Source organism: Amblyomma maculatum, chromosome 3 (genome assembly GCF_055883805.1).
Source record: "Amblyomma maculatum isolate TAMU_Amacu chromosome 3, ASM5588380v1, whole genome shotgun sequence".
NCBI classification, from domain to species: domain Eukaryota; kingdom Metazoa; phylum Arthropoda; class Arachnida; order Ixodida; family Ixodidae; genus Amblyomma; species Amblyomma maculatum.
This window is the reverse complement of record NC_139346.1, coordinates 151352939-151377565: the sequence shown is the minus strand read 5'-3', so window position 1 is coordinate 151377565 and position 24627 is coordinate 151352939. Positions and strand designations below refer to the sequence as shown.

The 24627-nt window shown below is 45.2% G+C and overlaps 1 protein-coding gene across 4 annotated transcripts in view; it reads right to left on the bottom strand.

Moving 5' to 3' along the window:
• Positions 1–9969, bottom strand: part of LOC146196478 (uncharacterized) — a 301218-nt gene extending 291249 nt beyond the window's left edge. For 2 of the 4 annotated variants that reach the window (XM_084598211.1, XM_084598213.1), the window contains exon 1: positions 9191–9969. The gene's annotated coding sequence lies outside the window, so the exon portion shown is untranslated. The remainder of the gene's footprint in view (positions 1–9190) is intronic. The other 2 variants (XM_084598210.1, XM_084598212.1) reach the window with 1 other exon arrangement.
• Positions 9970–24627: the final 14658 nt, after the last annotated feature.

Below are 24627 nucleotides of genomic sequence, written 5' to 3'. Positions count from 1 at the left end.
ACATTAGAATTGAGTAATTTTTTTCTAAATTTCATTTTCCTTTCCTTTGGCATGCTTTCGAAAACTAATAAGGTGTCTCTCAACAAACGTGCGCGCCCGCGGTACACGGATGGTCAGCACCGACTGTAGATACGTCGGCAGCACTTCATAGTCCGCTATGTTTGCATAAATTTATTTATTTATTTATTTATTGTACCCTCAGGGCCAAAGGCATTATAGAGGGGAGTGGGTTAATTAGGATACAGAGCAATGAATATAATACATTGAAAACAAGTAGTACAAAATAAAATTCCCCCAGAATAAAACAAACAACATTCACAAAGCGTAAATAACATAAAATCAATGTACACAATACAGTGGAAACAGATATAACATATGATCTAATTACTTCAGAATAAAGATTGTTAGCTGTTGCGTCGTGAAAGGTTTTGTTATCTGAAATGGCTGCAATATCGGGGGGAAGGCGGTTCCATTCCACAGATGTGCGAGGAAGATATGACTGAAAAGAAGATTTGGTGTGGCATGTTCGGATGCCAACCTTGTGGCGGTTATCGATGCGATGTGAAATGTATTCTGGGGGTTGGTTGGGTTGGTTTGGTTTGTGGGGTTTAACGTCCCAAAGCGACTCAGGCTATGAGAGACTCCGCAGTGGAGGACTCCGGAAATTTCGACCATCTGGGGTTCTTTAACGAGCACTGACATCGCAGAGCACACGGGCGCCTTGCTCTTCGCCTCTATCGAAAAGCTGCCGCCGAGGCCGGGATTCAATCCCGCGTCCTTGGGAACAGTAGTCGAGGGCTGTAACCACTGCGCCACCCCGGTTCGACGCTCGAGCATAAGCTACGCGTCATCGACTATAGGAACTTCGCATTCCACGATCTTTGGCACTTACTTCTTGGCGCAAATGCTGAATTGATAACAGACTGTTATTAGCGAACTTGAACAGGAAGTGGCAGCCGAGTGTAAAACCCTTCAAGTGAACGACCAGATCCGTTTCCGGTGGGACCAAAACGTGAGCCGGCCTGGTGAAGCGCTGGAGGCCAACCAAAATGCTTGAAATTTCGGACAGCTACAGCGAAGCAAGCTATATGCGGAAATAGAAACGATGACCCGGGGTAAACTTGAAAGACAATGAGAGAGCAAAGGTGGTCTGGCAGCGGACGCGAATTAGCGGCGCACCACCCGAAATCAAAGACGCGAAATGGACCTGGGAAGGCCGGACATCCAATGCGATGCGAAGAACAGATAACGAGTGATCTCTTAGAGTAATATCTATGGATCGGAGTAAACGGGAGACGAGGCTTTTGATATGCTTTGGATCGACGCTACAGAGATGAAGATGACGGCGATTATTAACGAGCTTGGTGCATTTTATACCCAAGAACTTACCGCTCCGGACGAACATAACCCCACCTGGATGTTCTCCATAGTACGATCAATAAGTCCGGAATGGTTAGAGCGGTAGTTGTAGCCTCCCTGTCACTGCCAGCAGCTTGCGAGTCATGAGAGAGTGTGCCCAGGGGCAGCACACGGCGGAGGATTCTATATGAGCATTGGTTCCACTAGACTTCACCGTTCATCTACGGCAAGACGGCGGAGACTAGCTCCACCGCCATATCAGCGCTGGGAACAGGAAGCAGGAGCGGGCGAAACATACAAAACGCACCACAAAACTATGAGGAAGAAAAACGAAAGAAAGGAAGCACACTGGAATACAAAAAATAAGTCGCCTCGAGAGAATACCTCGCGGCGACGGCACACACAAACTCGAGGTCGCGGCGGCGGCGGCGAAAGAATAAGGCCGTCATCATCACAGCGGGGCGACACACGAACGCGCACACAGGGCCGGCGCAGCGCGAGATGTCAAGAAATTCCGCGCGGGTACGTTGGGTACGTCGCACTCTCTTGGCCGACATTTGGCGCCGCCGCAGCTGCGAACGAAACGCTCGTTTGCTCTCTATTCTGAACCTTCCCTCTTCTTCTCATCCTCCCTCCTCCTCGCCTACGCCAACGGTCGCGTGTCGCGCATTTTATTCTCTTTTATCTTCTCATCGCCCTGACTTCTCGGACGCCTCCCGCCGCGCTCTCTCTGTACATAAAGCGTACGTCGCACCTCGGATTGTCTTCTCTTCACACTTTTTTTTTTTTCCTCTTTTCGTTCTTTTTTCGTTTTGTCGACATCTTCCCGGCGCTCGCTAACTTGGGGACGAAAAAGCGAGAGACCGAGCAGGAAGAGAGCAAGACCCGCAGTTGTCGCTGGGGCCGGAAGAATAAAAGGAATCAAGTAAACGGAAGAAAAGGCGGAAAGGGCGCAAATTGCGCAAGATTTAGAGAAGGGGGATGGGGGAGGGATGTTGGAGACGATCATTCCTTTTGCGGGCGCGCGCTCCAACAGCTTTACAACACCATGCGAGGTGAGGGCTGCTGCCAAGACAGTGTTTAACACCCCCCCCTCCTTCTTCACCGCTCCTCCGTAAGAGTCGAGAACCCCTCCGGGTTTGTGCGCCAGCGGACCGCCGAGGTGTTCCATCATAAGCGTTTTGGGGCCGAGCACACACGCCGAAAAAGAATTGTGCTACGAAACAAAAATAATGATAAAGGATGAAGGCAGGCGCTCGAAAATATAACGCATCAAATATTCGGGACCTCGCAGAATGGCTGCTCGTGGAACGGCTATTTTCTTTCATTCTTCGCCATCTGTACTAAGCGTTTCCAATGACCGCTTGATGTGCGAGGATTAGAGAGACAGAGAACCGCTCATAGTGAACGCAGACCTCTACTGCGGCACAGGAAGGCGGAAGTGCACACTTCAGCGAGGTCTGTAGAGACCTTAACTGTTGCCTGCTTTTGGTGACCAAGTATCAGGGGCGATCGAGGACTGCTCTTGAAGGGATCGGTCCGGAGGTAAGGGGCAGCCGTGGTTACCTCGGCGTCGCGCAGTTGTGCACTAGTTTCCATCGAAAAACGAAAATTGGTGGCCAACACAGTTTCTCCACAATAAATTCCGCGCCCATAAGACAAACAATGTCCCCATTCACCATTTCGTATCTGTCCCTATATGTTATACATGCATATATGAAAAAAAAGAAGGAAGAAAACTTCAAGGGACTTCAGCGACTAAAGTAGTGAAAGGCGAAAGGCTGAGGAATCTTGTCTAGCGTTCCTGCCATCTGCAATCCCACACTTGAACGCGCGCCAAGGAACGCCACGCGACAGCCGCCGCAAAAGCGGGACACACTTTGTCCACGACAGTATGAGCCATTAAAGACTTTCGCCTTAAAAAGAAAGAGTACGACAGAGCGGTAGAGCACCGGCGGTATCGCAAATCTCAATAGTCTGTGTGATCACTCGGAGTAAGGAAGCAGTCAGTGCCATGAAACTGAATGGTATGAATGTTGCTTGCTACGTGGATAGAATCCTATATATGAGCTTATATGTATGTTATAGTAACTAAAATTTTCGATCGCTTCTTTCGCGTAGCCAGGTTGTGGGAACTCTTCAGCACACAGCTGCGTCGACCCTATCTGCTTCGTATGCACAAACGCTTCTAGACGGCGATATCCGCGCGCTCTCTGCACTTTCTTGTTTTAACGCGAAATAATCAAGGAGAAAAAAAAAAAAAACACTTGGCGGTATTTCTTTTGTTTTCATTTCCCCATCTGTCATACTGTCTTCTTTCCGGGTCGCTAAAGTTATCATTTACGCCAGAGGTAAAAGAAAAGGTTCATTAACGATGCGAGGCACAGATTAGCCTCTCCTTTTATTTTTGTCGCCTTTTTTCTTCTCCTTCCATCACCCATTTGCCGCAACCGCGGTACGCGTAACCCGTCTTCTTATCGGTCCGCCGATCGACCACGCACACGATGACGCCCCGTACGTTATACCTGCACCAGCGCATGCATGCGTTCAGCCCGAGGGCGCGGACCGTGAGAAAGTGTCCACCGTTCGGTCAACATCCGTGTGAATAGGCGTCCGCGTAGCGGAGCCAACGACGACGACGACACGTCCGCCCAGCCGGACAGGAAAGCGGGAAAGTCAGACACAGGCTGCGTTCCCGAGGAGTGCGGGGCCTAATAGGCGTGCGCGAACAATTAAAAAGAAAGAAAAGAGGCTGATTCACGAACGGTGCAAGGGTACAGGAACAAACACCCGATAATAACGGGAGTGAGAGGGAGAAAGGAGGCTTTTCGACAACAGAGTCAGCGCTGCCTGAGCAGGAAAGTTCTGTTTCAGCCCTCCCAAGAAGCCGCCACAAAGGAAACACACGAGTATGGTGTATTTATTGCGCTAAATGAATATAACCATGCAGTTATAGGTCGCGAAGCCATTATCAGTGAAGTTGGTGGAAGCACTACAGCAAACACCGTGCACAATGTCAGTGTGAGAATTCGTTAAACAATTCAATAAGTTTAGTAGCTGCATAATCACTATTCACAGATGCATAACCGTACAAAGGAGGGTCCCACTGCCTGAAGTGAATATGTGCTAGAGGCCTCGGGTTGATCTCCGATCGCGCAGCCGCGTACCGATCGAGACGAATTAAGCAATGCGCCCGTCTCAGCTGTGGCGATGTAAGTGCATGTTCAAAAAAATCCGGGCGGTGTAAATAAATCTGGAGCGCGCGCTCCACCACGACTTAACGGTGTAATTTGGTTTGGTTTTGGGGGTTTAACGTCCCAAAGCGGCTCAGGCTATGAGAGACGCCGTAGTGGAGGACTCTGGGAATTTCGACCACTTGAGGTTCTTTAATGTGCACTGACATCGCACAGCACACGGACGCTTTGCTTTTCGCCTCCATCTAAAAAGCGGCCGCCGAGGCCGGGATTCGATCCCGCATCCTTGGGAATAGTAGAGTCGGGCTCCGCGGGGCTTTAAGCCGTACAATCTACAAGTACTGAAATTACTGGGTGTTCCAACTTACCAAGCGCATATGTCCCAAGTCAGCTGTCAGCAGCGGTAAAATGACGCTGTTGGGAATACGCGAAAGACGCTCGACACAGTAATTCCTCCTCCTCCTAACCGCTTAATAACGGTGACTGCAGCGCGGTCGCTGAGCACTTCGTATTCGGATCCACGTGAGCGAACAATAATGCACCTAAGCTTCACAGCCAGCCCTTCCCACCTGTAGTTCCGGTTTGGTTTCGTTCATGGGGTGTAATGTCCCAAAGCGACCGAGGCTATGAAAGACGCCGCATAGCGGAGGGATCCGGAAATATTGACCAGGTGGGGTTCTTTGACGTGCACGGGCACCTTGCTTTTCACCTCCATCCAAAAGCGGCCTACCGCGGCCGGGATTCAATATCCCTCATCCTTGGGCACAGAAGTCGAGCACCCTAACCACTGCACCACCGCGGCAGGGCTCCAGCTGAACTTCTGGGTATTGCGAGTTTGCTTCGTTATCGAAAATGTCGCTATCTCCCCGACCTCGAGTCATTTGATTGGTGGAAACGCCGGGAAACGATGTTACCACCTTTTCCGGTTCCGTAGTGGCAACACCTGGTTCTAGCGTTTCGACAAATCAGATGACTTGAAGTCACGTGAGATAGAGACAGTTCGATAACGACGCAAACTCGGAATACGGGCCCTGGATAAAGCAGGATTTAACGAGAAGGATCACGGCCCAATGCATAAAAGTGATTAGTGCTTCCTGATGTTGATGTTAACGGACTAGCCAGTTACTGTTGGAGTAAAGTGACCTGGTCGTTTTTCCTAAATCCGTGACTTGAAACGGAATCCCGTAGAACTACAATGGTGTCAATACATTTCGACTGCACCCCACTGATGCTCGGTCTCCTCCCCTGATGGGGCTGGGACAGGTAGGTCACCGCCGCTTGCGGCGGGGGCTAGCCTGCCACAGAATTTATCTATTGTAGGCCGTCATTGCACCCGCCACCGCTTTGGTGGTGGACGACGGCTGCTGTTGCGGCGCACGTCTTTCTCTCACTCTTCCTTTTCTTCTCTACTTTTTCTTCTGTCTGCACGAGGCAGCGGAGGTGGCTCAGCTACAGAGCCAGTAGCAGGCCCGTGCATTTTCTTTTCCTTCTTCCTACAGCCACAACAACAACCCCACTGAACGTGGACTGTGGGGGGAATATTCTGCCTATACGCAGTGCGTACACTTATGCACAAATGTGTGCTGGACGCCGACTCACGTAAAAGAAAAAAAGAAAGATTTATTTTACGTTAAGGCCAACCAGGAGCCAGATTTTGCAAGGATCCATTTTGTTTTTATTCAATTCGGTTGCGATGCCAATCGCGACGAAAGCAACAGGCGATGGCCAAGCAAAGGACCAATCTGAGACCACCCTGCAGCCGTTGCACCGTGTCTGTCCGTCGCCACCGAGATCTTGGCAAGGCTTGCGCACCCCAGCAGCCTACGTCACGACAGGCAGATGGCGATAAAGTACCAGCAAATGAAGGTGCGAGCGCGAATCTGAGTCGAGTCACATGATGTCATCTCGCCCTTTTACCCAAGCCTGTACACGCAGATTGAGTGGCTAATCCTTTATCGCTCATCCGCTTGTCATGACGTTCGCTGATGGGAGAGAAGGCGATGCAAAGGCCTTGTTAAAATCTCGGTGGCGTCGGTCTGTTCCGAGTCCACGGACAGCGCTCAGCCAATCTGTTACCTGTCGCGCGACCGCCGCACCGTTTCTTTCACAAGACGGGACCAGCGCCGATAGAGCTCGTCAGGCGTGTCAAACAATCGTCATGTTCCGCAATCCGTCAGCGCACCAGTTGCATTGATCGTGGCTGCGTTCCTCTCACGGCCGATGTGACGCCAAGCCCCAAGCAATACGTCACCGTGAGCAATGACGAATGGCACAGGATCGAATGAGATAAAAACGAAATAAAGCGTTCAAAAATATCGCACGAGTTCACTGAAATGTCCGAAACCACAAGCGTGCTGGAACGAATATGCAATATATTGCAGCCCGTTTCCTTTGCAGTCTGCCGCGCCAGATGCTGTTTCTGCGGTCGTTCACCATGTGGCCGCAAGTCATTCAAAGAGCACTTCCCAAGCAGCACATATTGCTCTTTAAAAAATACGATGTTCAAAGCGTCCAACGCCCAAGGGAGTCCCAGCTAAGAGGTTCGATCGTCGGAGCATAAACCACCTTACAATAGAATGGATGTTATTCGCCAGCCAAGCTGTACTCTCGATAGTTAACCCTTCTATGCCGCACAACAGCCCACCGACTAACCATTCACATACAAGTTTCCTAAGCCCTCGCCGGGGTGTCGCAGTGGTTACGGCGCTCGACTACTGTTCCTAAGGACGCGGAATCGAATCCCGGCCTCGGCGGCCGCTTTTCGATGGAGGCGAAAAGCAAGGCGCCCGTGTGCTGTGCGATGTCAGTGCACGTTAAAGAACCCCAGGTGGTCGAAATTTCCGGAGTCCTCCACTACGGCGTCTCAAATAGCCTCAGTCGCTTTGGGACGTTAAACCCCGCAAACAAACCAAGCAAAAGAAGTTTCCTAAGCCTGCAACTCCTACGGACTATTTAGCAAAAACATTAAAAAAAAATGCAGCCAACCAAACGACCATGTCCAGCCTTTGTCAGAAGGGTAGAACCCAGGGGGTCTGCTTCCGAGCCACTTTGTGCGGCTTGCAATGCATTTCCAGTGCTCTAAATCTCTTGGTGGTAATATTTTTTGTCCTAGCCTCTCCAATGCTAAGGACCTCCACTAATAATAAATCAGCGCCACTGCACGGCTCGGAAGCAGGTCCCCTGGGCTTTACACATTTGAAAAGGGCTGTACGTCACAGCATAGCACCTTACGTCGAAGGAAACGTCTTGAGGTACAGCACATGGTATTTGCGATTCAAACTTTGATCGCCAAACATTTTGTCGCGCGCAATAGTCAAGAATCAATATGCCGCTACGCTCTAAAGCATACACCGTCTAAATCGGCTAGACAAGAGAACCTCGCCGCGTAACGAACGAACCAATTCTCTCGATCGTTACCTATCTCGTCACGAGCAGCTAGCACGAAAAAACCGAAAGGCACAGCCGGAAGACCATCTGTCGCGCATGCCGTCGCACGGCGTCCGAAGCGAAGAGTGATATACGGCGCTGCCACAGGCGAGCGACGTCAAAACAGACGGGGGAACAGACGGCGTCCGCTAAGTGCAGCTGGGCACACCGCGCCGGTGGCATTCCGTTCACTCGAGGAGGTGATTCCCCGTGTGGATGCCTGCCGCTGCCTGAGAAGTTCTATCGTGCGTCCCGCCCTCGCTTGCTCATCATATAGGAAGAACGAAAGAGCTGAGATATGTCCTCTCACAACGCCACACAATGGCCCGAACTTTGCTGACATGTTATGATGTTATGCGGTGGCACGCGCGACCTTCTATCCGACCTCCATCAACGCGTGTACAATGCGCGACAGAGACTTCGGCATTCCATAAGGGGCAAGGGCGACCGTGGAGTGAATTCCTTCTCGTGCTTTGAGCTCGATGAAGAAAAAGTCGCAGCGACACCTCGAATTAAATGTCATACCGCTGACGTCGGATCGTGACGCAAGACGACGTACGACACTGATCCTAACAGCTGCACCGGCACAGCAATATAAATGAATATTATATCTTTCAGACTGAACCTATGAGCACGGTATTCTTGATACAGCAGCTGATACGTATAAGCATTTGAGTACGGGTATTACATTCTGAAAGCCAATATTAAATGCAATAAGCAAATAATTATCGGGGAGTACCATTCACCAGTTCATTTGCAAAAGCTGTCATATGTAGCGCGCATTTTCAACGCACCTGTAAAATGCTGATTTAGTAATTGTTGAGTGCTCCTGAAAGAAATCAAGCTCACATTTCACACACGGCGGGCAGTCACTTAATTTTATGAATATGTTGCTTTACTCAACGTTATACCGGTATTGGACAAATATTAACAAACAATATAAGTTTAGTTTTGCTAATTACCAAAACTGTGCGAAGCATGAGACTTGCTTGCAACTGTACGTAACTAAGGGCTAGATAATAAATTCCAATGGCAGTAAATTGATGCCACCGAGCTTTTTTGCAGTTCTCTGCTACGACAGTGTTTCAGTTGTTCGTTCAAAAAGCTTCAACAGCGAACTTAGTGGAATGTTCTCGTTAATATCAGTTGCCGTCTGTAAAGAAACCGCAATCAATGGCAGTGGGCGTCGCACAGAATACTCATAACGGTACTTACCGGCAAGGAAGGCTAAACGAAGACCTCAGTCGGCGTCGTCCCGAGACATAATCATAGTGATCGGAAACCTAATCCTCAAGCGAACACGAAACGGTGTGTGAAGCGAACACTTTCCAAACTTGTGGAACATTTCTGCTGGCACCGAGCCTTCGTCATCACTTTCAAAAGAAGAAAAGAGAAATGGCACGTTGTGAACCACTTTCAAAATTCCACAACAGACGATGGCCGACGCGCCGGCGCCAGCGGTCAGAGATGCAAGCAGGAGACGGCCGCGCACTGACAGCTCTCAGCAGCAGACGACGACGACGACGCTTGACAACAGGGATGTACTCCTACAGGCACACACTGCAAAACACTGCACAAACACCGCCGCCGCGCCCAGCCGGGAAGACAATAGAAAACGGTTATCCAAATCAAGAAGAGGCTCCGCACAGGTGCGTGAAACGACAGCGTTTCTTGAGCGTCGACCACCAAGGAAAAAAACTCAGTTGTTCACGCAGTGTAAACAACCCACACGCGCTTATGCACGTGTGCACGAATACACAGACGCTCTAGGGAACACGAGTGTGACGCAGTTTCGTCCACGAAGCCGTTGGTGGGCCGAGAAACACCGGCAGCCACCAGAGTAGTGTGATTCAAACGCTCGCGGAACAGCGCCGCGGCTACACGCCCGGGCCCTGGCGTAGAAGCCTCCGGCAACACGCTCGTCGCATCTGCGTGTCTGCGTTCGAATACGACTCCCGCCGTACCCGCCGTCTGCAGCCAGCGCCATAGCCGCGTGGAGTCACCGTGGCGCTGCGGTCGCTTTTTTCACGAGAAAGAGGAGCATAGAGAGAGAAAGAGAGAGAAAGAGAGAGATAAGGATAATAAATAAAAAAAAAAGAGAGGAGGCACACGCTAGCGACGCGCGTCGCCCGAGCGAACGCAGACGTTTCCGGCGGACTCGACTGCGCTGACCGCCGTGGAAAAAAAACACAGAACAAACACGCACACACACACATATATATATATATATATATATATATAATGAACAGAGTGATTTCGACTATCACGCGTTTCTTTAAACGGGGTCTGCATATTTTGTTACGGATGTATCAAATAAAAACGTACAATTGCAACAAGCGGCACATATCGTTATCTGAAAGGTACTGTTTTGTTAAAGAACTCCAGGCAGGTATCAAAAGGAGGAAAAAATGAGTATCGGTCTGCTTCTTCTTGCTGATTGTGTGCAGTCCATGCTGAACTACACTAATTTGCAACAGTATGCGTACTGGCAGGTCAATGATAGTGTGCTTTATCTTCGGAAAATGCAGACTGCCCTATTCGAGCAGCGTCGATGGTCGGAGTCTTCAGTTAAAAGTATGCTTTTACTGCGCGACCCCAAGCAACCGCCACTAAAATCTGACTTGTGGCGCCATCTATGAAAATGTGAGAGAGGTAGCGATGAAGCTGAGTTCAAAAAGGAAAAAGAACAGAGCAGGAGGAGGCGGATTGTAAGGAAGTAGATAGATCTTAAAGCGCTTCGTTTTCTAGCGCAGCCTGAAATGGATTTTTTTTTTTTTTTTTTTTTACGCGAAGCCTGTGGCACGTGGAAGAAAGACGGTAGTCAAATTTATCGGGCAACGCAAGTAGAAATCCTTGATAGCAATGTACAAAGCACCGATTGCATTTCTTATTTAGTTATTTTCACACCCTCAAAGGCCTGCGGTATGAATTAAATTATAACAAACATTAATCATAAAAGAACCACTTGTCTGTAAACAGCCAGAACCAACAGGGAAGAAGAAAAAAAAAAACGAGGAAATGCGCAGCTAGCATTACAAGCAACTTGGAGAAAAAGGACAAGTAGTTTGGAGAATCTGTTGCGCGCACAATAGCCGTGTATTGAGGGTTATACGCAAGAGAAAGGATGATCAAAACGAATGTAAAGCCCAGCAGAAGCACATGTTGAACAAATTCGAAAAGAGCGTCAAAGCATATCAGAATAGCAACTCTGGAAATCTAAAACGGCAATGCGGGGAAAAACTAGCGATCAGAATTGGTAAAGAATTTCGCAAACGAGAAGACGATTGTTCAGACCGCGCTATGACGCGTCAACGCTCCAGGCAGCATCGGTACTGCCCTGGATAAAAAAAAAAAAAAAAAAAAAAAAAAAAAACAGAAAGCAAAGAAATAAATATATAATTCTTGGCAGCTCAATTCATTCTGCTTCCTTTCAGCGCAAAGTACGGGCGAACACGATGAAAGGGCGAAAGCGGGCAAAGCTTGTGAAAAGAGGCGGGAAGTGGAGGGTGGCAAGGAGGAGGTGGTAGACTACATTCTTTTTTTTTTTTCTTTTTCTTTTTTTTTTTTTATATGTCGCATCAAGGCTTGTCTCTGAGGATTCAGAGGACGTGAATACCCGACCGCCGGCTCGACCGGACCCCGCAGACGCCGGAGAAGTATGAAGGAAGGGAGGGATGGTCCTAGAAAGAACAAAATGGCCGCCATTGTGCGTCTCTTGAGATAGCCTTGGCCAAGCAACTCTTTCTTCGGGCTCGGTCGCTGCGCCAAGCGGTCGCAACTCCTCGCAGCAACAGTCATTGTGATTTTATACAGTGTCCTAGAACACGATGAGATCAGAGGCCCAGAAGCCGGGGGCTTGTGTTAAAATCCTGATGCTTGACGGAGCAGCTTCTCAGGCAGCGCTGTAAAGATGCATGGGAGAGTGCTGGAGAGTTGAGGGTGTCGTTGGGAAGGGGACGCAAGAAAAATAAAATGAAAAGGGTTGTGCGAAGAGAGAATCGAATCACGGGCCATGATCCAATGCGGCGAGTGAGAAGCTGGATGCAGAAAATAAGAAAACGATGAAAGTTAGAGGCGAAAAGCCAGCGCCGCCTGGAGGGTTCGGTGACACTTTAAATGGGCTAGCGACCACATTGTTTTTTATCGAATTTCTTCGTCTCCGCTCTCAGCAGTCTTGGCAATGAGCCCCCTGCGGCAGTCGCCTGAGTGAAAAATTGCCCCCTGGCTGCTTTCTAGCGAGGCGAAGTTAATTCTAAACAGTGACTAGACTCGCAGGCTTTTCAGAGGAATCGATAAAATTGGAGGGCGTACTCTCTCAGCCGTATCGCCTCTTTGTAAATAAATGTTACGCTTAGAACTAGTGCGCTCCGATTTAAGTGGCGCTTGAAAGTGTAGCCCGTTCTGTCCTTTGCAATTAGTAGAGATTTTCCTTGGCTAATTGTCGGCCCTCCGAAAAACAAGAACAAAAAAGGGGGGAGGGAGGTATCATGATATAGCGGCCTTGCCTGCACATAACGAAGAATGGCCAAAATATAGAAAATATATTGTTTAAAATTGGGCTCTTCATCAGCCTTCGCAAAAAAAATTTAATACCGCTAACCACTCTCAACTGAATTTAGTAACTATGGTACGCATGTGAACTGCATTAACTTTGATGCGTAATTGTATATAAATTGGTACCAGGATGTCCAACAACAATATATAACCAGGGCTTAAAACAATGGCGCCTCGCAGGGATATACAGTATGACTGAACCAATATTACTTAGCACATATACGAATCCTCCCGTGCCTGATATAATGTTTAAGTCCCCTCGTCTACTTATGCGCACAGAATACAGGAATGCATTCTTTGCTTTCAGGTCGACAGCACATCTGGAAAGCATGATTACCAACTCTGCGAATTCATTTTCGCTAGATATATTTAGATATTTATACTGAAATTTTGTTGTTGGTAATGCCTTGCCTGCTATATCTCTCCTCTTTTTGTCTTTTTTTTTTTTTTTTTCATTGTTATTGCGCAAATGTGTGAACCCACCTGCTATGGTCTTGTATTTCAGACCGCAGTATTTATAAATAAATAAATAAATAAAAATTGGAGGACGCTTAAGCTCCGTCGTTAAGAATTCAACGCGATAGCGTTTATACCACAATGCTTTGAAGACAATGGATGAATGTACTTCAAGGCTTTGAATCGGGCGGCGGCTCCCGCCACCTATTGCGGTAGCGCCGTACAACCTAGCGATTTTTTCAGTGAGCTCCGCATAGCAGGTAAGCAAAGCGGAAATGAATTGCTATCGGGTAACTATTACTTCCGTAATTAGATTCTTTCTAATGACGCACCTAAACATTAGTTAACAGTAGTAATAAGGCAATGCCTACATTAGATCCACCTATATTGCGTGCTCGCCTCGCACCACGCAGGAACTGAGTTCGGCTAAGCGAGTTTCCGCAAAAATTTTATTGTTTCTTTACTTTTTTTCTGACTTTCGCGTTACAACTACCACGCCGACACCGGCTTTTCTGCGACACGGGGCCCTTAACGCAAGCGCGTTACAATTAATGTCCATACGAATGAGCTGCCAAAAAGCGCAAATAATAATAAATACATTATTTTTGTTTAACCAGTCAAAAGCCTATTAACGGAAAGCCATGATATCATATCAGTATCAAAGTACAGCTAACTAAATATATTTAGGTATGTGGTTGCAAAGGGGCTGTCTGTTCTGGGCCAGTATGTGGATAAGCAATACGCACATGACTAATCGTAAAGCTTTCGGGTGCGTTTTAAGCTGAGTAATGTATTTTATTCTTACATGAAGAAAATGTTGTATGACATTTTATTTTGTTCTAGATTATCATGCTGTAATCGGGTCTGTGGAACCCCTACTAATTCAAAAAGGTCTGATTAACTGCCATGCGTGGGCAAGACATTGATAATTTCAGCGAATTACGGAAGTCGGACTCAGTATATGCGGACGTATCTCCTCTTCCTGAAATATAATATTCCTTAAGCTAAACAAGCATTTTATTTCAAATTAACGCCGTTCACATTACAAACTGTACGAGAACACTGTGCCCAAGTCACGTGTAGACGGCACTGTATGCGATGAGAGACTTTAAAAGCACCACGAAATGTGCAACATGCACAGTCGTGAGCAAAAGCGGTATACAACACGCAGCCGGTGACGGAGCTCGAAGAAACTAAAAAAAGCTGCATTGGAACTCCATCCAGAAACAGGTATCTGGGATCGACGCAATTGTGGCTGTGCCAGATTGTATGGACATGCATGTGTCGCTATCCCTGTCGCTAGAGTATGTCGGTGCAGTTTCTCATAGTTTTCCCGACCTCTGACATCAGCTGTGTGTTGTATACCTCTTGATCTCACGAGTATACGTATGAAGCCCCTCTTCTTTTGCCAAGTTGACAAAACAACATTGATTTGAATGCGCGCTTACCTAATAGCAGAGGTTGACGTATAGTTTAGGCTGTTGTAAATTGATTATGGAAATATCCGAGTGCATATACTGCTTATGTATAGTGTATATAATACTGCTTATGTATAGTGTATATATATTGTGTGTAGTGATAATAGCATGACTTTTATTTGGCTAAAACTCACAGGCCGAGCATCTAGATTGCCTGGGCGTATAATATACCAGGGGCGTAGCCGGGGCGGGGGAGTGTTTTGGTGTCGGAATATCCCCAAACTTTTTTAAGCGCTGCATCCGCCCCTTCCATCCTTTCGGCCTTCTTTTTTCTCGCCCGTTCTCTCTCTCTATTATATATATATATATATATATATATATATATATATATATATATATATATATATATATATATATATATATATATAAGCGATATCAAACGTTTTCAAGGCAACTTATTAAAAGTAGTCTGTTAGTATGTATGTTAAAAGTAGAAATAAATAAATAAATAAATAAATAAATATATATATATTTATATATATATATATATATATATATATATATATATATATATATATATATATATATATATATATATATATATATATATATATATATATTCGTTTCTTTATCCTTTCTGGTGTATTTGAAAGAAGAATAAACAAACTTCGAAATAAAAGGCGAATCAATTTGAATTAATAAAAAGAAGAGCACTCATCTCGGCAGAGAATATACAAGCAAATGTCAGTCTCCGAAAGTTATTTGGCATATACAAGGTACAGGTCCGGAACGTTCCAGGAAGCGGGAAGTATGGAAGAGGACAGACAACACACCATCGTGTATTGCCCGTTTCTTGAACTTGGATTCGTGCTTCTTCGTCCTTTCTTTAGTCCGCCCCGCCGGGGTGGTGCAGTGGTAAGACGCCCGACTACTGTGCCAGAGTACCCGGGTTCGAACTCGACCTCAGCGGCTGCGTTTCGATGGAGGCGAAACGAAGAGACGTCCGTGTGCTGGGCGATGTCAGTGAACATTAAAGATCCCCAGGTGGTCAAAATTTCCGGAGTCCTCCACTACGGCGTATCTCATAGCCTCAGTCGCTTTGGGACGTTAAACCCCACAAACCAAACCAAACCTTTCTTAAGTCCAGATCCGCGCAAAAGAAGATGTGGCCTGAATCCCTGCTTCTTGAATCTACATGCGTGAAGGCATGCTTCACGGAAAACGGAGAGAACGTCGCATCTTTGGAATCAGCCTAAAACTTGCCTTTTTCGTAAAAAGTGGCCGCCACGATTGTAGCTTGGTCCCACTGACAGACCGAAGACAGATGCGGCCTCGAGAGCAAGACACCGCGCCACTGCACATTTGCGAGCTGTGTCGGAGGAGACGGAGACGGCTCCCGAGGGGGGTGGGGGGGGGTGGGGGGGGGGGGGGGGGGGACGACGACGACAATGATGCCATATTTACGTGCCTCCGTTCGCCAGCACGCACTACACGTGCGTTTGGAGGGAGACGTGTTTCTCCGTGTTTCGAAGAGCCGAGCCGTCGCTTCCGTGAACAGGCCTCGTGACAGATGTGTCTGTCTCGGCTGCTGTTCCTTGCTTACCGCTACATGTGTCTCCGTCCCGGTGGAGTATATTTAGCTGTAAACTGAGCTGTTGCTGCTGCCTCTGCTGCTGTTGCTCGGTTTCACTTTCTTTCCAGACAGGTAGCGCAGACGAGTGCGTGTCTGCGGGCTGAAACACATTGCCCACGAACGGCTCCGGTGTGCTAGAGGTAATTCGATATACCTTTTATCGCTAAAAACATCTCAATCCGACAATATTCATTGGTGAGCATATATGGTTTGATATCCTGTTTGCTGTTTATGGACGTACCATGAGAATGCATCAATCAATATAGGTCCGCACTGCTACGCGTTAGCATTTTTTTTTTTTATTGCACACTGGAATTCGGTAGTATATATTATTTAAGGCCCGGTAGTGGCCTTCCTTCTCTAGTTTTATGTTTTGCTGAATTCGGGGGTAAATTGTGATGTTTTAGCGCTAATTCAGTTACGCCAATTTCGTTTCGAAACATTTGATAATTCAGGACTTTTTTTTTTTCTTTTCTTTTTGCTTTTACCCATGCTCTTGCGTTGAGCTTAAAATCCTTTTTTCTTTTTTTTTTTTGCTACTTAACCCGTTGAGAATTTTAAAAACTTTCTAAGAACTTTTCATCAAATCAGTTACCTTATTTCTCATTTGTTACATTTTTGTTTTTCTGTAGCTTACATCATTATACCCTGCATAGGACTTCAGTTCAGTGTACATGCGTGTCTTTGTACCCTGCGAACACTTCCATCGTGGATCACAACGACCTCCTTTAACGCGTGTTGAAGCTGGGCGTCGTAGGAGTCGGTAGCACTCAGCAGTGACACCAGTGAGGCGCTTGAAAACAACTGGAAAAAACACCCAAATGAATAAGAAGCTTCAAAATATCTGAAAAAAGTGGTGGAGGTTTAAGCACGACTTGAACACAGTTATATAACCGAAAGATCTGTTAAGAATGGTTTTGTACGGTTTAACATGGCTGTCCGCGTTTGACGTACGGTTTCTTTATGGGGACGCCAAGCGTTATCCAAATCCAAATCCAAATCCAAATCCACTTTATTTCCAACCTACAAGTTGGGGGCCCCCAGGAAAAAAGCTGTCACAGACAGCTTGACTGGGCCCTGGGGGCCTACAGGCAGCATCTCGTAGAGGATTTCACAACACAGTCAAAAAATGGATATGTACATGAGGTCAAAATCAAAAGAATTATACACACATCAGATATCAGAAATGAATATGAACATCGCAGTATTTATTCATTGCCTCATCATAAAATTTGTTAATTCGTGTCTAAATATGTAAAGCGGGGCAGTAAAGTCAATGTGGGCTTTAAGTTCATTATAAAGTGATGGTATGCGGTAGTCAAGAGTGGCCCGACCATAATTTGTTCGTGTATGTGGCACTGGCGTTAGTTCCCTGCGTAAGCTGTAAGCATGCAAGGGACGGTGCGTATCATTGGGAAGGTTATGTTTATGCATATAGAGAGACAGTTTGTAATCATATAATTTAGTTGCTTTAAGCATACTATGTTTAGTAAACAAGGGATCAGTAGATAGCTGGCTAGGGTTTCCATAAAAGTTTTCAAGAATTCGTAGCACCTTTTTTTGTAGCCGCTCGAGTTTATTATAATTATGGATGGTTGTAATTCCCCAAACTAAAATGCAATATGAAAGACGAGAGTAGAAATTAGCAAAATATATTGCTTTTTTGAGCCTCACTGGAAGTAATTCTCTCAGCTTATAGAGACAGCCAACTGTTTTGCTTAATTCTATCGCCAGCTTGCTAACATGTGTGTTCCATGACATGGTTTCTTCAAACCAGACGCCTAAAAATTTTTCTGAAGTTGCACGCTGCAACGCTGTACCTTGAAAGTTTAGGACTAGCTCAGTGTCGCAGGCTTTGTTATAAGGTTTAAAAATAATATATTTAGTCTTTTTAACATTCAAGGTTAATCTGTTTTTATGCAACCACTCTTCAAGTTTGATCAAATAACTATTTATGACAGTGTTCAATTGGGTTATGGTTTGTGCGGAGAAAAAAATATTTGTGTCATCAGCGTACATGACCAGTTTCGGTGAAAGAGGCAAATTGCACATATCATTAATATACAAAATGAACAACAAAGGTCCCAGGATCGATCCCTGAGGACCTTTGTTGTTCATTTTGTATATTAATGATATGTGCAATTTGCCTCTTTCACCGAAACTATGGATGGTGCGTTATAACCGAAGCGTTATAACCTGGATACCTCGATTCAGTATCAGAGCGTCTTAACCCCTTATCCACCATTTTATTTTTTTATTGCCTGATTTATCATAAATGCACTCCCAAGTAACACGCCGTGAAAGGGCCGCCATCAACCCAACATTGGGGAATACTGGCACCAATATTGGGGGCCAACAATGGTGTTCCATTGGAGCGCTACCCGTGCCAAGATTTGATCCAGTTTATTAGACTGGCTTTCCTACAATGGTCACCAATGGCAGACTGCCTTATTTATTGGCATGCAGCCTCTGTCAACGGCGACCCAATATCTTACACCTGAGCATAGCCACTGGCTCCTATATAACGTACAGTCTTTGTCAAAAGTATACAGCCCAAGAGGTCGGCTTCTAAGCACTGTAACGTGGCTGCTGGAAGCAATACTGTAATATGAATGTAAGCTAGAGGAGAATGACGGCGAGATTTGTCATCTGTGAGATTTCGAACGCTAGAGTTGCTTTACGAGCCTCGTTACTGGGCCTAGAACAAAAGTCCTTGGCCTGTATACTTTTGACAAAGACTGTACATCCAGCCACTCTCACTGGCTATCCAATACTTGCAACCAAGCTTATTCACTGGCTTTTAAGAACTGATATCCAGCTAGGCTCATCGGCTGCCCAACATAGCCCACCCAAGCTTGTCCACTGGCTTTGCATAACTGGCAGCCAGGCAATCCGATTATTGTTTAATGTTGTTTTTTGTGACTATTTTTTTTATTTGATGGGTGTTACGGCGCAGAGGCAGCTAAGGCCATCATCTGCCAAACACAGGGTTGAGTTTGTTTTTGTGCAGGTGTTCACATGTAGCTAATAATATATATACAGCATCCTGAAAGTATACGTGCATTCATACAAAAAAGCCAGAATTGCTCGTTTCATTGATATTTATTAGGTGCGCATGTGGTACCTAGTGAAAAAAAAAAAAAAAAAAAAAAAAAAAAAAGCTCTAGGCAGAAATCTTTTAGACTTCCAGGACATCACATGAGGGTTCATTGGAGGTTGGGTAGGAAGACGGCGCATTAATGGCAGCTTCAGGTGTCTGCCAAGCCAGCATCTCTACATGCGCATTTTACTCTCGGTTATAAGGACAGCAGCTTTAAGCAGCCGTTGCCGATGTATGCTTGAACAGCTTGCATATCACCATCTTCCCTTTCGCAGAAAACATCTGCAAGTAAAAACAACAATAAGAAACCATGTTATGCACAGTTAAGTTTTTTCCAGTACAACTTGGGAAAACTATTCGTGAGCCGTAAAATTTCCCACCGCTAAAAATATTCTGTGCGTCCAAACCAGTGTACTGAAAATGAATTCATGGAGAATGTATGGTGCAGTAGAGTTGAAGCAAAAGCTTATTCTATCAATCATATCAGGTGCCAATGACTGACGCGATGATTAATTTCCAGTTAATACGCCACAATGTATAAAGAAATGGATAGCTTACCGTTTCCTTGCATGCAACGTCAATCGAAGAAGTCCAACAGGAAATTGGCACGTAAAGGTCTGTCCTAGTAATCCTGTGTCTTAACTCCTGCAGGGAAGTGTAGCAACATGGCAGTCAAATGAAGCGACAAATATTCCCCAAAACCTGCTCCGTTTCATTCTCCATATAGCATGGGTATTGCTGTGTAGAAAATAATTTCACTCGGTGCGAGGCGTATTTAGGGTCGATATCCAGAAAAAAAAATAAATAAATAAACGGGGGGGGGGGGGGGGGGGGGACTTGTACTAGCGATCGATCGGTCGCCCTCATATATGCCGGCCACTTGTATCAGGTTCGTGAGTGCATAAATGACTTAAAAATTCCAGGGAATCGATGCTTCATACGGCAGTAATTTAGCCGCATTCAAGGTCACTTGGATCGTTCTGCCCTCATTGGCCATGCATGCCAAATATTTATCTCTCTTTTTTTATTTAGCTGCATTTGGATTACTATAGTTCTAGCTGTCCCTGTCCGATGACATCCAGGGCGTACGTGACAGCGATTTACGTTCTCACACCTCGGCAGAACGGTAGCGGGTAGGGCACTGTAAGCGGGTGCGTGTGGCGCAGCTGCACGCCTGTGTCGTCATCATGTGACGTCAAGCCAGGCAGTGCGCTCCGGGCCGCGCGCGGGAGTTTCAACTTTGATTCAAGTTTTTGGCTGACTTAAAATTATTGCTTGCGTGTTATAAAAAATGTAATCGCGTACCGTGATGACCAAACCTTCAGCAATACAAATCAATCGTTAACTCAGTACGGTCGAAAAACCACTGGAGTTGCCCAACGGACCAGAACACATGTTAGTTGCTCAGACTATCGTTGTGATATAGAATAACAGTACTATATATATATCGCGTAATTGTATGTGACAAAACAATGTGCAAATAAATTTGCTACTGACCCCAGGATGCTACTTATGTCGGCTTGCTAGTGTTTATATAGCAACAAAGTCAACTTCCACAGTTTTCATAGACCCCTTGCCTCCTCCATAGAAATTGCGGGCGCACTGCCCTCCTATATTTCCTATTACTCGTTTTGCACTGACCTTCAAAATGTAATAAATACTCTATTATCTCGATTCCCAAATTCACCTCTATTTCTGCTTGATGATTATAATTATCTCAAAATAAATCGGTTCTTTCCCGTTCCGTTTGCCTCAGTTCAGTTAACTCGAACGACAGCATTTTCAAGTGCATGCGGTGATTTCAGCTTTTCGGTTATATATACTTAACCAAACCGAACCACGTCAACTATATTTGCAGTATTCCGACAAAAAACTGACTGCTACACCAGTTATCCTCTAACTTTTCTGCGAGACTCAGTGATGAAGATGTTCCTCCATTTTTACCTGCAGGAACCATAAATCGTTCCGCGTCAAGAAGAAAGTAGAGGTTACAGAAGCGCCTATATTTTTTTATTAAATGATAACGTTTTTTGACTGATATCTAGCGATTAGTTTTTCAACCACTCTTCAAATGTGCTGGCGTCTTTTTGGAGGAAAACTGTTGCACTGTTAGAGGAATACATACCGCCACGCATAATATCGGGCAGGTAGCGATTCCCCATAATTCGCCATTCCGTAAAACAACTCTTAAACAAAAAGAAGCGCTTGTTTCATATAGCAAAATGTAGCAGTCGGCACGACCTATGGATTTCTTATCAGACAACAAGTTGTATAGGTATATAAAGACGAATTTAAGAGTGCCAAACTGTACAGAAACACCAAAATTTCTAGAACACTATGAGTGACTGATCAAAATGCAACCTGATAACTTGTCTGATGAGAATGACATTTTTATTCAAATAACCACGTTTTGATGCTTGTAATGAAGTATTTCGAGAACATTTGTGCAACTACCATCTGTTTCCCTGACGGAAACTGACTATTTAATTTTCCACCAATTGACATTGCGCGTATTTTTCGGTCGGTGCGCAAAACTTAAAAAAAAATTAAAATTTTCCGTTGGGGGTATTGACATTCTTTAGAGCCCCGATACGTATTCGTCTATAATACCATCTAAACTATGGAAATGATATGTGCATTCTACACCGTTATCGAGCGATTGAAAGGTGGCCATTGCTGTGTGGTATACCGGAATCAAAATCTGGCTATACGCACTTGTTTCCGCTAATTGCAGACCATTTCTTTCCCTAGCATTTCATGCAACATCTCTGAACGTATAAGCTAGCTATTTTTATATTTTTAATCTTATCGAAAGCAATCAATTATTTCACACAAGTCATTAGCACGGTTTTCACAAATCTTTTTAATGTGAGACACAGCTAATTTCGATCACTGACAACCTCCGCGCGCAGCCATTGACGACATTTTCCTGCAGTTTTGCAGGTATCTTACCTTGTTAACAATTCAATAATTTCTTGGAAGCTTAGAAAATCAAACACTGATCCCAAACTTTCAGCATGGATCGAAAACTTTTAACGTAATAAAGTACAATTTGTAAAGGTTAATAACTCTGACTCTTCTCCGGCAGCTTGCCCAGTTGTGCTCTAGGGTTCTCAGTTAGAAACTTCAGTTTCGGTGCAGAAACATTACTACACGCAATCTCGGAATTCCCTTAGGTAGCTGAGAAACCTTAGAGCAACAGCTTAAAAAAAAATAAAAAAAAAAAAAAACTCCAGGCGATAACGCGAATGCTACAGGAATATGTTATCGTCTATGTAAAGAAATGAAGGAAATCGATATTGACGCTCGTTCACTCGTTTTTGAATAATTTATTTTCCGGTGGCAATTAGCTTTAGGTTACCTACGTTCCGCAGCCGTCGACATTTCTTTCACGTGAAGGTTTCGAGCTCAATGTGATGATCACAGCCTTGTGGTAAGACAAGTGAATACTACAATGCCACCAGTCAGAGATGTGCTCGTTTTTTGAATAGTGGGAGCCTTCAAACTATGGACGCCGACGAACAATGTTTTCGACACAGGGGTACTAATTAATGCTCTCGTGCTAAACCTCGCCGCCAGTGAGTTTCGAATCTACGCAAAAGCGAAGACAGATACGTTTGGCCGCTGCGTCGGCTGCCAGTATTTCACGTTTCATTTCGAATGTCGCCGTACGTCTTCACCCTTCCATAGAGTTTCACTAATGCCTTAATTGTAGGCTTGCTTCGTCTTACAAAAGCGAAACATGGTAACCCAGTCCCTTCTTCATCGATTGAGCGAAACAGAAGACAGGGAAAAATAAAGGCAAAAATAAAATGGGATGTCACTCGATGCCTTCCAGACTGCCTAAAGAACTTCACCTTGCTAAACGACGCGAGCAACAGCAAATTCCACGACAGCAACAGCGAGGATAGACTATTGCTAAAAGACGGAAAGAACTTGCATAAAACGTTTCGACTTGAAACTTCGGCGCAGGAGAAACTTCTGGAAGCTAAGAGGACTCGAAAGCATACAAAGCAAGCTACGGAATCCGAACAAGAGTGACAAGCACGGTTGGCTGCCATCAGCGCATACCGTCAACAGAATTGCTTAATCGAAGCAGAACTTATAAACGGGTGCTAAACGACCCGATAAAAACAGAAATGTTGGCATATATAGAATAGAATAGAATAAAATAGAATAGAATTATTTTCATGTATTATGAGTAGATACATGAGGAGTTAGGAGAAAAAGCTGCAATCATGCAGCTGGACTAGGCTCCCACCCCTTGAGCAAAGCATCAGCTACAAATTCACAATGTATAAATGAAGCGAATGATATACATGATTGAACTACAATCAATAAAGTAAAAAAACACATTTACAATGAATAGAAAACAGACCATAAGAATTCTTCACAGTGAATTGAGAAAACAAAAGCACAGAAATGATATAACAGGAAAAATAGTCATATGAGAGTACGTCAATAATTTCATGGATATGAAGAGGAACATGTTGAGTGATCTTAAGGTCAGGTTCTCTATGTCGATTCCCTCTTTCCTGAAAGCATTCAACACATTCGGAACGGCTACACTCAACATTTCATTTCCGTAATTGGTCCTTGAACGAGGCACAAACCAAAATTAGGGATGACGCGTTGAGTAATAATGACTTAGCGTTTAAGCATGCTATATGTGTCAGCAAGTTTAATTGATATTTTTGTTGGCTTCTGAATGTTTTGCAAAGGCGATACCTGTACAGGTCTGATAAAGCGATTAAATCAAACTTCTCTAAAAAAAAATTAGTGGGGTCTAATTCTTCTAAACCTAGACAGCAAAGAGAAAATCTGGTCTATTCCAAATCAGCAACAAAAAAATAGGAAACACGAGACAGATTTAGCGTATACCGAGGACGTACTAAAGTAGACGTGTATCGGTGTGCCGGGCGGCCTCTGCGCACGAGCAGAGGGCGTGGTAAACCGATACACGTCTACTTTAAAGTACGTCTCCGGTATATAGCTAAATATTTCTTAAGCTTTTTAAAACTTTCTTCAAGGCTACTTTGTTCGTGCTACCAGAGTCCTTCAAGCATTGAAGGACTCTGATTTAACGAAAACAGTTTCCAACGCACGTCAAGAATGAGACATTACCTTGACAAGAACGGGGAACGTCAAACAGTATAACATAAAGAACAGGTAGTGGGAACCACCCGCGTTTTGTCGAGTGAGCAAAACCTAACTTCTGCACTCGGCGCAGTATTATAGTATGCGCATTGGCGAAGGGAAGTAGTGTCCAAGTAAACTAATTAAAAACGATATAAACAATCATTCAGGTACCTGAGAGCAGTATTTCGGATACGTGAATGTGAAGAGGAACTTGAGCCGCTTAGTGCCCACGCGAACTAATGGAAAGCGATAGAAACAATGCTTTGAAAGCAGCACCAGCAGGGTACTATTTCGAGTACGTGAATATAGGAGAGTATAGTTGCTAAAATCAATTGTGAACGAACTGCT